We start from the raw sequence: 12,851 nt of genomic DNA on the forward strand, positions 1-12,851 counted from the left end.
AAATAACCTTTGATTTTAAATATCAAAGCTTAAATAAAACTAAAGAGTGCTAAGTGCTAAGTCACAGTACACAGTTTTATAATATTATTATTTTGAAATATAAGTTTAGATCCACTCAGCTGTCACATTTCGAAAAGGACAATGCTGCGTTGTATTTTATGTTTAGAAGCCACAATCGTGGAGCGTGGTATTACGTTCGATCGAGAGATCGTCACCTGCTGAAATCCTGTTTCACTCTAAGTTACGAATCAATTTAGAGAATGGAAGGGCCTAGAAATCTTTGTCCCGGAACCGCGAGGGTGTTTACTATTGATTCTATTTGGTAAGCGCATTGCTTTTTTTCTTTGTAAGCATTATTGTTTATTATTATTACGTTAGTGGATGAAAGAGCCCACTGCCCAGGTTTTACGTAACTAACGAAACCCATACGCATCATAACCTCAATGCCAACCTTAAGACTTGAGGTAGAAGTCCATTATGTATTACATAACGGCTGTCTCATTCTTCAAATCGGATGATTGATAGTAAGGCTCTGCCGGTGCGGGTTAAGCAATACCTCTGGCGATAGATATAATATAAGTTCTGTTTTTCGAGAAGTTTCACTAAAAAATATTACTTGAGTGTAACTCTTCTGCGTTGTTGCACTCTTGACGTAAGTGTGTTTGCAGATACAGTATCAGGCGCATGACTCTCCGCCAGTTAATTCGTTGTGCAAAGCTTTTTGTACATTGACATAATACTGCTCCTCCTATCTATCAGCAGCTATATGAAGGTTGAGAGAGGAGTGGAGGGGCGTGCTGTGAAGCTTGCCAACAACGCCTGAAGTAATGAGCCCGACATTCTGTCAAGAGCGCTATCGAATAGATAGAAGATATGAAAACAGACGATCATTGTCGTACCAGATGGTCGATTACCAAGTAAAACACATAACCCTAAAAAATGTTGCTGCTATTGTGCTTGTTTAACTTTCAATAAAAATGCTCAAAAATAATATGTAACTATAAAGAAAATTAGTATTAAAACGCAAAAAAAAAAATTGACCTATGTGGACAAAAAGTGTGCGTTGGCCGGGAATCGAACCCGGATCAACTGCTTGGAAGGCAACTATGCTGACCATTACACCACCAACGCAGACGAGTTCTAAGCATCTAAATTAAGTTACATTGTTGCTTATCAGTGTTTTTACGTTAACAACGGTTTTAATTATTAATTTTATACCATCTAAATTTTATTTAGATTCGAATGTTTTATTTTGATAAAGCTATAAAGCGGCGCATCTAAAATTAACGTAATAATATCTTATCTATTTCGTATAATTTTATCAACTCATTTGTATTAAATAATATTGATTGCCTTTAATTCTTGTGATGTTAAAATGTCTCTTAGACCACGTTAGATACAAACAAATTGTTCGTCATAGATAGGTAGACATGCTTATAGATCACAAAAAGTTTAAAGTGGTTACCGGAGTCAGTAGAGATTACAACTTATATGAGAAATTTAGACGTGAAATCGAAGCATATATTATGCATATTACGTTGACACTTCTTCTCTATGCAAATAGGCAGCGATGAATTTTGTTAAGAAATATTTTGTCTTCTGTTTGTCGACCGATTTAACTATTAATCAACTTTAGTATTACCAGTTATACTTATGTTTATCAACATTATTGGATTTCATCAAATTAATCTAATTCTTGAAGTATTATTGTCGAGTTTTAATCATGGAGCGAGCATTAGTCTTTGTTAAATACATTTGACTCTTAAGATTTTAGGATATTTTATATTATACGTTCATAAAGAAACTTAATATTAGAATTCGTTCATTATAAAAGAAATATTCCACAATTAGATGATTATGCGAGAAAATTTTAAAACGAAGCGCTTAGTTTCCGCAAAATAAACCTGTTTCTGTAGTTTGCATCGCATCAATAGTCGCAAGCGTAGGCTAAAAATTGTTCTTTCTATAACAATGTCGAACGTGTTCAATGCGATTAAAGTTTGTCAGCTGTATATACATCTATACTAATATATAAATCTACAGTGGTTTTTACGGATGTTCCGTTATCTTATCTTATACCTTTAAACGAGCAATTCTTGTATATATAATCTGAATCTCGGAAACGGCTCCAACGATTTTCATAAAATTTAGTATACAGGGGATTTCGGGGGCGATAAATCGATCTAGCTACGATTTATTTTCAGAAAATGTTGTTTTATTCGTGTTTTCAATAATCAACTCTTCTCGACATCTATTGGCGAATAATAATACTATTTTTCTTAATTGAGAGCAACTAACCGCTTTAAAGACACAACAAGATGGCGTTATCAAAAAAAAAAAAAAAACGAGCAAAGCTTGGTCATCATTTAGTAACTACTGAACCATGCATCCGATTGACTTGAAACTTAGTATCCGTGTAGAAAATACATGCACTTAATGAATAGGCTAATATTTAGGTATATGATTGTTGGACTCCATACACCAGTTGCGGGGGCGTTAATGATAAGAATCTTGGGGGTGAGAAATAATAATATTAATTTTAAATGCCCAGCGAAGCGGACGGGTACAGCTGGTTTACTTATACTTATATACCTACATATCTTCTATGATATCTATTGCTCTAATGTATATATATATTTGTCTTAATTGTATATCGACAATTGTTTTTAAATTGTTTAGATGTGTGGACGAGCTCACAGCCCACCTGGTGTTAAGTGGACCCCATAGACATCTACGACGTAAATGCGCCACCCACCTTGAGATATAATTGCTATGGTCTCAAGTATAGTGACAACGGCTCCCTCACTCTTCAAACCGAAACGCATTACTGATTCACAACTGTGTGAAATTAACTAAAGAGTACCACCAATTGTGATCTCAAACTTTATTAATAAATTATTGTGTAATCGCACTGTAGCTGTGGAATCGTTGCACAAAACAAATTACAATCATTACAGTCCATTACATATTAGCTAAATCATACAAATAGTAATATTAATAGTAATATACACGCGAGCAAAAGTTTGGAATCACTTACTTGAAATTGGTTCCGCGTGATCTTGGTTACTAAATATTTTTTTAATTATCATAAAAATTACATAATTTGAAAGGTTCAGCTGTCAACTTTAAATTGATACCAAATTCATTTAAATCGAGCCAGTAGTTAAGGAGCTATCTCTGATTAAGTGAAGGAGGCAGGAAAACAAGGAAATATGGAAAAATAATGAATGAACAAAACAACAAAAATTAATAAGTAAAAGAAATTATTTAGCCTTAAAATTAAGTATCAGTACTTTGTGTTCCTTTCCCTCGCCCTAATAACTGCTCGAAGACGATTCTTCATAGACATGATCAGCTTCTGAATTGATTCTTGTGGGATACCTTCCCACTCGTAAATCAACGCCGATTTCAGCTCATTCAGACATAAAGGAGCAGGAGTTCTGGAACGAAACTTCCTCTTTGGTTCATTCCACACGTGCTCAATGGGATTCAAGTCAGGACTGATCGCTGGCCAGTCCAATGTGGCGATACCGACTTCTTCGAGGTATACAGTTTTTACACGGGCAGTGTGACAACGAGTGTTATCGTGCATAACGAGGAAGTGATCACCGATATATCCAGCATAGGTAAAGACATGTTCCAGCAGAATATTGGAAATGTACCAGTCCGAAGTTAGACCGCCTCCTCGTCCCCCGATAGGCACGAAAACAAGCTCGATTTTACCATCGAAAGAAATGCCGGCCCACATCATACAATAGCGCCCCCATAAGCCACTGTTTCAGCGAAACAGCACTGCGCAAATCGCTCCCCAGGCTGCCTGTAGACCCGACCTCTTCGGTCGCTACCGTGCAAACACATCCTGCTCTCGTCGGAGAACAGGACTTGCCTCTATTGCTCAACCTCCCAATCAAGATGAGTGCGAACAAATTGAAGGAGTGCTTGTCGGTGAGCTACCGTGAGTTTCGAGCCTGTAGGGGGCCTTTTTGGAGTCAGATTCGCTAGCTTGAGTCGTCGACAAAGTGTCTACTCGCTGGCTGCTACCCCACGAATATCTCGGAGCTCCTGTTGGACGTCGACACCATGTAAATGCCGATTTCGGAGAGGGGTTGGCACGATAAAACGGTCATTCCTCTCCGATGTGCACCGGCGCCGTCCAGATCTTAGTCTCGGGATAAAGCCACCAGTCTCTTGAAAACGCTTGTAAGCTTTAGAAACACAGGACTGGCTTATGTGGAGCCGACGAGCGACAACCCGCTGGCTGAGCCCTTCTTGCAATAGGTCTACGATTTGTGCTGCTTCTGTAGGTGTTGTCTCCATTGTCGTACAAGGTAAAGGATCAAAATTAGTGGAGATGTGTACCGGTCAACGTGTGAAAGTCAACTGATAAAGAAAATCCGATAACAGGTGCTTTTATTGGGGCCAATAAGTCGCAACTCGCGACGTATCAAGCAATTGAAACACGTCTTTTTCGTTATTCCTTCACTTAATCCGGGATAGCTTCTAAAATACTGGCTTGATTGTAATGAATTTAGTATCAATTTAAAGTTAATAATTGAACCTTTAAAACGATGTCATTTTTATGATTATTAAAAAAAAATTTAGTACACGAGATCGCGCGGAACTAATTTCAAGTAAGTGATTCCAAACTTTTGCTCGCGAGTGTAGTAATGCGTTTCGGTTTGAAGGGTGGGGCAGCCGTTGTAACTATACTGAGACCATGAGAACTCATATCTCAAGGTGGGTGGCGCATTTACGTTATAGATGTCCATGGGCTCCAGTAACCACTTAACACCAGGTGGGCTGTGAGCTCGTCCACCCAACTAAGCCATAAAAAAAAATAGTACCTAAAGATAATCTGGATTTAATTTAATAATTTAATTTAATTCCGTACCATCCGGCTATGCAGTGAGCTCCCCTCCACGGTGTTTCCCGAGCGCTATGACATGTCCTTCTTCAAACGAGGCTTGTGGAGAGTATTAAACGGTCGGCAGCGGCTTGGCTCTGCCCCTGGTATTGCTGAAGTTCATGGGCGACGGTAACCACTCACCATCAGGTGGGCCGTATGCTCGCCTACCTACAAGGGCAATAAAAAAAAAAAAAAAAATCGGTACAATTCTACATTCAATAGTTTATTACATAAACAATCAAAATGTACAAGTTTACTCTTGTACTACGCTATTTTTATTAAAGAAACCCTGTTGTAAGTTGAGCGATTTCTGTGATTGACTTCATTGTGTTAAAAGATATTAATCTGTGAAAAATTGCGTGGTCACCCATTAAAATAAATAGCCATAAAAATAAATTGTCTGCACTCTTATTATTGTACCACAAGGTCCTTCGAATAAATGAATTAATTTTACGATATGCAATTTCAACAAATAATACTCGTAACATCATTTACTTTTGAAACTTATGAACACTTTCACCAAGACTCGTCTGTACGAAGAAGTTAGCAAAATAAATTAAAGACACAATAACCGAATTAAATATTAGGATATAAGTCTGAGACACAGTCGAGTTTTATTGAGATAACTTTCCTACATTATTCCTGTTCTTAATTATAGTTTTTATGGTTTTCTTGATGTCCATATGGATAAATATTTAGGTGTTGACGTTATATCTTATGCAATCAGCATGGACAATCTTAAACGAGCTCACAACAGCTACCAACATAAACACATCGAATGGATAATCCGGGTTTTTTCGTGTCACACGTGGAATGTCATACTCATACGCACTCAAGGAACAGACATCCGCATTTGGAAATATATACGTACTAGCTGTACCCGTCCGCTTCGCTGGGCATTTAAAATTAACATTATTATTTCTCACCCCCACAAAGATTCTCATCATTAAGGCCCCCGCAACTGGTGTAGGGAGTCCAACACTCATATACATATTAGCCTATCCATTAATTACATGTATTTTCTTCATTTTTTAGACTATGAAAATTTTTATCTTGGTACTGGTATGCAAAGCATTTATATATATTATACATACGTGATAAAATATGTTAGAAATTAGAGTTCCGTGCCAAAACGAGCATAATAATACGAATGTAATTCAGTCAGTTTCTATGCATGTGTTAATTCTTATCTGATGACTAGAAAATTAAGCCTGAAGCATTTATATACATATTCAATATTTAATTACTTGTATGCGTTAAATGTGGAAACGATTGATTAATCGATCGCTTTTAACATATATAAGTTTTATTTCTTTTATTAAATAAGAAGTAATGACAAATAGTATATTTTTGCGATTTATCAAAAATCTCCGCAAAATACGTCCAAGGTAACGAACAAAAAATTGAAAAAGAATCTGCCACATTTGATGGATAGTCTCGTGGACAGGCTACACCTGATGTTGAAGGATAATGGTGATGGAAGATATTTCACTGTCTCTGTCATTTGTTATCCCTTATTAGGGAATTTTTATTTGGTTCTTTTTATTATTCTTCTTGAGATCGCGTAGTCTAACGCTGTTTTCGTGTTCCGATTTTCGACAATCACCTTAAGTGAAGAAAATGCTGGTGGTACGACGTCTTGTGAGTCCGCCAGGTACCACCATCCTGCCTATTTCTGCCATGAAGCAGTAATGTGTTTAGGTTTGGAAGGCGGGGCAGCTGTTGTACTGTAAAAACGGAGACCTTAGAACTCATGTCTCAAGGTTGGTGGTGGCCTTTGCGTTGTTAATGTCTATGGGCACCGTTAACCACTTAGCACCAGATAAGCCGTGAGCTCGACCACGCATATAAGCAATAAAGAAATGCGTTCTGAAATGATCACCGTAAAAGCCTATTTAATGTTTCCACGAAATCGCTTTCTATACATGTAACTAATACTTCTATTTCTTAACGTTTATATGGAATCTGTCTATATGTACATATATTTGTCTATACGTACTTATAGACGTATTCTAATTCACATAGATTCTAATACACACTCTAAAAGCCTATTTAATATTTCCACGAAATTGCTTTCTATACATGTAACCAATACTTCTATTTGTTAACGTTTATATGGAATCTGTCTATATGTACATATATTTGTCTATACGTACTTATAGACGTATTCTAATTCACATAGATTCTAATACACACTCTAAAAGCCTATTTAATGTTTCCACGAAATCGCTTTCTATACATGTAACTAATACTTCTATTTCTTAACGTTTATATGGAATCTGTCTATATGTACATATATTTGTCTATACGTACTTATAGACGTATTCTAATTCACATAGATTCTAATACACACTCTAAAAGCCTATTTAATATTTCCACGAAATTGCTTTCTATACATGTAACCAATACTTCTATTTGTTAACGTTTATATGGAATGTGTCTATATGTATGCACATATATTGCGAAAATCAGCCTGTTTCCAACTACTTTTGCTTATAGGCATTTCCCTCACGTCTTGATCAAAACAATTTAGGTCACATGAAGTAAACAGTTTTGAACATGAAATAGAATTCTGTTACACGAGTAAGGCCATTAGGACGAGCAATGTAAATATAGTGCGTTCCATTGAAGGCAGAACGAAAGGATAAGTGATAGTATAGGGAGAGGTCGTCGAACCCTGTCTCCTGGGTATTGATGCTTTGTCGGAATTGTTTTTAGATGGCATCTTATGTTTGGGGCTCGGAATCTTTTATGACGTAGAGAAGCATTTTGAATTGATTTAGCTTAGATCGAAAATTTTATAGATTCTATTTCATTTTGAAATATTTTAATGTTTTAGGCAGCGGCTTGGCTCTGCCCTTGGCATTGCTGAAGTCCATGGGCGACGGTAACCACTCACCATCAGGTGGGCCGTATGCTCGCCTGCCTACAAAGGCAATAAAAAAAAAAAACACGGTGCAATTGTTGTTTTCCGGAACTTATGTATCGGCAAGCTTATCTTGAAACTTACCTTCTATTCTATGATAGTTTGTGGTAGGACCTCTTGTGAGTCCACGCGGGTGGGTACCACCACCCTGCCTATTTCTGCCGTGAAGCAGTAATGCGTTTCGGTTTGAAGGGTGGGGCATCCGTTGTAACTATACTTGAGACCTTAGAACTTATATCTTAAGGTGGGTGGCGCATTTATGTTGTGGATGTCTATGGGCTCCAGTATCACTTAACACCAGGTGGGCTATGAGCTCGTCCACCCACCTAAGCAATAAAAAAAAAGATACCGCTATGATGTACTACTTTAACTAAATATGTAAATAAGATTAAGTTGTAATCAGAATATCATCAGGAAAATTGCTACAAAGCATGCAGTCCAAATAAATGTTATGCCAAAGAGCTTTTTTGTGTACTCCTTGATATTATTATTTATTTATTTCTATGCTAGTTTGTTGTTGTTTGAATTTTCTAACCTTTAGCCAGTTAGGAAGAAGATTTATGGTAGAATCGGTTGAATTATTTGTATAGATCAAACAGATAACAGAACTTGAAAAATCCGGCTGCTATCGCGCTACTTAAGCGCGATCTAAAGGAGCGTAGTCGAGGCCCACTTGAGTCAAGTAGCTAACAATACTTATTGGTGAATTATAAAAAAAACATTTACATACATAAAAGTATGAAAATGAACGAAAAACTTTTTTTTAATGAGAAAATATAACACGTCCGGAAGGAAAATATGTGATTTTCTTACCGTATTAGATATATGTATGCATATAATATAATAAACGATGACAATTTTAACTCAGTATTACTTCAAAAACCTAGTGTATATTTAGCAAACGCAACCATAACACTAGCCAAATCAAACATTGTACACAGCATTATTATATCTAATACTTAATATTTTTTTCTACAACGTTTTAAATTTTTAAAACATTTTTTTTTATTAACATGTAAATTAATAGAGCATCTCAACATCATCACACAGCATGTTGTTGCAGTTGTAATAATATTATGATGATACGATTTTCACCCAAAGATCGGGTGTTAATAAAAAGATAAAGATGATTGATGATGATCCTAAAATACTCGAGCTACTGCTATCACATCATTGTTATCCGTAGTATGCCCGTAGTAGAACCCCCGACCCTCTTAGTTTTAGCGATAACGCGTTTTTATACATCCGTACGGGTTTTATCACCATCGTGTCTATACTCATCGCGAAAAACCACGCATACACTTTTTTTTCTATCGATTCTAGTTACCTCGATGGGTTATTCTAGATTCACCGAACTAGTACATAGGTGAGCTTACGGGGCCCAAACCTGACGACGTTGCTAACACGAACCCTAGCAAGAGCCGTGCTTCGCAGAATCTACCACCGGATCGGAAACGCGACCCACTGAGAAGAGCGGGCGAGAAACTCAGAGGGCTGCGTCTGTGTGTTAATTTACGAGAACGACGACCGGTGCTTGAGGTATCTAAAAGCACAGTTAGTGGATCGGGAGGGTCCGAAATGACGTGTTTTGCGCGACGTCGACTGCTTTCCATTCTTCATTTCAAAATTCAGTAGTTATTGAGACTTGGGTGTAATATCTTAAGGCCGGCAGCGGCATTATCGCTCTGAAGTCTATTATTTCCGGTAACCGCTTAAAGTAAGGTGGTTCGGCAGCTCGTCTGCTAGACAATCAAAAGCTGATTCAACTCTACCGATTAATTATTGATACTATTGTAGAATATTTACTATTTGTGCTTTCCAACACAGAATTTTAATCTGACCGGTTCTGGTATATAATGTGCGCTTTATAAAAAAAAATATTAAAACCAGATATCATATTTATAAAAACAAATACAAAAAATGTGCGTTGGCCGGGAATCGAACCCGGATCAACTGCTTGGAAGGCAACTATGCTGACCATTACACCACCAACGCCGATGATGTTAGCATGAAAAAAGTTGGAAAGAATCCGGTCACTTCTTTAATTTTTTTATATTTAATAGCAACGGCCTTTAGATTCGTTTATTCAATAGCTTTAACAATAACGGACACAATGAAATTAAATAAATTAAACAAAATTTTATTATAAAAATATGATCAATTGATAAATCGTAATCATCTGATATTAAAAAAAAAACGTGTTTGATTATTATATTTACATAATTTTTTTATTTATATCTATTGATTTTTGTAGCCATTATTTTAACCAAAACCTCAGACAATATTCTGCTCAAAATACACGGTAAATAAGATTCACTAAGCTAGGCATGATTACTTTTTTACGAAGGTTGTTCTTTTTACTATCCCAATCCGCTACGCTATTTTTCCACAGTTCGTTTTCAGAGATATTTTCTGTCGTAGGTATACGATGCATGTCTAGGAAATATTTTATTGCCTTTAAATGGGCCAGATGTATGGGTCTAACAAAGAATTAAAAAAAAAATGGGCCACACGGCCCATTTGATCGTGTGTGGTTACCGTCGCTGGGCGTCATTAATGTACACCATCAGGCCTACCGCTGCCCTCCACGTTATTTTCTAAGTGCCTTGATAAGCCTTTTTTCAAACGAGGAGACTAACCTACACTTTTGGGAATATAGGTTGAAATATGTACGATACCACCTTGTTGTTATAGGATAGATCTGTAATGCGTTGAATAGTAAGTGTTTCTTGTGAATCAAATTCGAAACGTCTGCTTCGGGAATGCTTAAGGTAATATTTTAAAAGATACTTTTTTACTGGTGGTAGGACCTCTTGTAAGTCTGCGCGGGTAGATACCACCACCCTGCCCATTTCTGCCGTAAAACAGTAATGCGTTTCGGTTTGAAGGGTGGGGTAGCCGTTGTAACTATACTTGAGACCTTAGAACTTATATCTCAAGGTGGGTGGCGCATTTGCGTCGTAGATGTCTATGGGCTCCAGCAACCCCTTAACAATAGGTGGGCTGTGTGTGTGTTTTTTTTTTTTTTTTTGTTTTTTTTTTAGATGACGTTTATTATGGACGTAAGGTGAAAGCTTCAATTGACGTGATAATTACATTTCATATATAAGTAACCTATGTAAGTAGTAATATATAATGTAATGTAATGTAATATTATATAATAAGAAATAATGGGTTTTCGAAGTGTCTTAAAAACAAAACCTTAAGTACCTATATGTTCCCGCCTCGAGTCATAGTTACTTTGTTACAGACTTAAAAACGGACTAGAAAGAGGGTAGGCAGATTAATCTGCTCCTGACATCTTCGCCGCAGTCTTCAGTTTACCCTTCATATAGCGCTTGCAACAGTATCAAAATATCGGGAATCAATTACAACTAATCAATAAATATACATAAATGGTTTAAAAACTAAAAAAACACTAACGAACAACTAATTTAATCCTGTTGATACCGGTTCGGGTATTAGAGCCCGAAATTAAAAAAAAATATTCTATTTTTATCGGACAACGTGATGCGTGTTCAAGTTTTCAAGTTAATCAAACGTCTTGAAGTCGGTGAAAGTAACGTTCAAGGATTCTATTACACAGAAACAATGACATGCGTTAATATCAAGCTAATAAAATAATGTTCAAAATCCTCGTAGGAACCGTTAAAATAGTGTTAATAACATGAAATGTGTTCAGTGCGTTCAACCTTGCCGCTTAGTGCGTCAGAGTAGTGATAAAAAATACACCGTTTTAAATGATAATGCAATTTCGAAAAGGGCACATCTCTAACAATGTAAAATGTTCAGGAAATGAAAAAAACTGATTATTTTCTAAAGCAGTGTAAAATCTCTATATATAAAAATGAATTGCTGTTCGTTAGTCTCGCTAAAACTCGAGAACGGCTGGACCGATTTGGCTAATTTTGGTCTTGAATTATTCGTCGAAGTCCAGAGAAGGTTTAAAAGGTGATAAAATATAAAAAGCTCGGAATTATATAAAAACAAACAATTTTGTTTTTCCTTTGATGCGTCCCCTTGATGTGTCTATTATTTATCGATTGAGGCACTGCGAAATCTGCCGGGTCAGCTAGTTTAAAATATTAAATTTTGAGATATATTTTAGTGTTAATTATCAACTGAAAATTACTGGAATTATTATAAAATGGGTGTAGGTAAGCCTCAAAACTACATGTATATAAAAAAACGTATTTGACAAAATATGCGACATGTGCCTTTTTCGAAATTGCATATTCAAATGTACAAAAATAAAACTTGTTACATAACCCACTGATGACTTCGATTGTATTCGTTGCCCGATCGCTAGTCTCAATTGAACTGTTACAATAGAAGTTCATTAAGTTTGGATTTATTTACACAAGTGGTTGTTAATGTATCACAACTTGTATATTGGTGCAGACTATCGCATGGCTCTCCTTGGGCTTTTACCGAAGTCAATACGGACACAATAGAAGGACTCGCGCCCTCTCATCAAGCATACTGGCGACTAGCAAGGACTCTCAAGTCCGAAACTACCGCTACTATGCCTCCTCTCGTACGCCCTTCAGGCCAACCACCGGCTTTCGATGACGATGACAAGGCAGAGTTGCTGGCCGATGCACTGCAAGAGCAGTGCACCACCAGCACTCAATACGCGGACCCCGAACACACCGAGGCAGTCGACAGGGAGGTCGAGCGCAGAGCTTCCCTGCCACCCTCGGACGCGTTACCCCCCATTACCTCTGACGAAGTTAGAGAAGTAATAGACAACCTTCAACCTAAGAAGGCACCCGGCTCCGACGGCATCCGCAACCGCGCGTTAAAACTCTTACCAGTCCAACTGATAACAATGTTGGCTACCATCTTAAATGCTGCTATGACGCACTGCATCTTTCCGGCGGTATGGAAAGAAGCAGACGTTATCGGTATACACAAGCCGGGCAAACCGAATAATGAAACCGCTAGTTACCGACCGATTAGTCTCCTCCCAGCGATAGGCAAAATTTACGAACGGCTCCTTCGGAAACGCCTCTGGGA

The 12,851-nt window shown here is 37.2% G+C and overlaps 1 protein-coding gene and 2 non-coding genes across 3 annotated transcripts in view; all 3 read right to left on the reverse strand.

Annotated features, from left to right (window-relative positions):
- The window catches only part of LOC101743655 (monocarboxylate transporter 10), a 147,310-nt gene that overhangs the window by 68,993 nt on the left and 65,466 nt on the right, over positions 1–12,851 (reverse strand). The gene's annotated exons all lie outside the window — the stretch shown is intronic.
- Positions 1,060–1,131, reverse strand: TRNAG-UCC (transfer RNA glycine (anticodon UCC)). Its single transcript has one exon. It is a non-coding gene; the product is annotated as a tRNA-Gly (tRNA).
- Positions 9,756–9,827, reverse strand: TRNAG-UCC (transfer RNA glycine (anticodon UCC)). The gene has a single exon. It is a non-coding gene; the product is annotated as a tRNA-Gly (tRNA).

The sequence above is a fragment of the Bombyx mori genome, chromosome 23 (genome assembly GCF_030269925.1).
Source record: "Bombyx mori chromosome 23, ASM3026992v2".
Taxonomy (NCBI): Eukaryota; Metazoa; Arthropoda; class Insecta; order Lepidoptera; family Bombycidae; genus Bombyx; species Bombyx mori.